The following is a 1098-nucleotide window of genomic DNA, read 5'->3' as shown; positions in this document are numbered from 1 at the left end:
TATATATATATCAAGTTGGAGTTTGATCAAAATTACTAAAGAGTCACAAGTCACGACATATAAAAAAACATAACCAAACGATTTAACCAATCAACCGAAAGTTCAAGATGGTCTTACATTTTCAATAATTCTGGACTGTGATTAATCGATTCGCTTATTATTCGAGCACATTTGATTTGGGATGTTCACATTTTCTCATATGCTGTATCCCAAAACCTCTTATTTTGGAAAATTCGATTAGTTCAGAATGCATCGCTCATCTCATGTATATTGTATGTATATCTATACCAACAGCGGCTAAGTTCACGTCTGTTGGACCGATTATATATACTCACATGGCAGCCATGTTTTAGAACGCGTCTACCAACCATCGCGTCACGCGAATCAAGTCATTGTCCGATATTTTTATTCAAATTTGCATTTGCAAAGTAGACGTTGCGATATCGTAAAATCATTGTGCATCTGTCAACAGAATTTCACCGTACATAATTAATATCGCACACTACTATTTTATCATCGATAACGTGTGTTTCGCTGCGATGGACGTGCGCCCAGTGCATTCACAGCCAACTTCAGAGGCGTGTCATGTTTGCGCTCGGCGCGTTGCATCGTGATCGAAATCGTCGCGTTTCGTCGTCGGGATTCTATGAAAAATGCTGTCGCTAGGCCCGAAAAAGGACGGCGGACCCAACGCCAAGTTCTTCGAGGCGCCAGAAGTTCTTACCCAGCTTGATGGTGTTAAGCAGTGGTTGCTCAAGAACTGCAAGAAGGTATGCTTGTTTGTCCGAACATGGATACCACCCGGCGTCGTAAACTCATTGCGGTACCTCCGTGCGGCTTTGCTTTCTCTTTCGCGACATGCATTATTGTCGATCGCAGTTTTTCATGTTGATATCTGTATTTTAGAGATAAAATCCCTGAGAAAATAAATTTTACCAAGATTCTTGAGAAATGTCTTAATATATTTTATAGCACTAACGCGGACGTGAAAATCATCCTGATGACTGTACATATTTGTGAAATTTATTATTGCTTATAACTGTTTATTTATCGCTTATTGATGCATATATGCATATGTATGTACAGTGAAAGTATAAA

This window comes from Atta colombica, unplaced genomic scaffold (genome assembly GCF_001594045.1).
Source record: "Atta colombica isolate Treedump-2 unplaced genomic scaffold, Acol1.0 scaffold228, whole genome shotgun sequence".
Taxonomy (NCBI): Eukaryota; Metazoa; Arthropoda; class Insecta; order Hymenoptera; family Formicidae; genus Atta; species Atta colombica.
Note: the sequence above shows the minus strand (reverse complement) of the source record.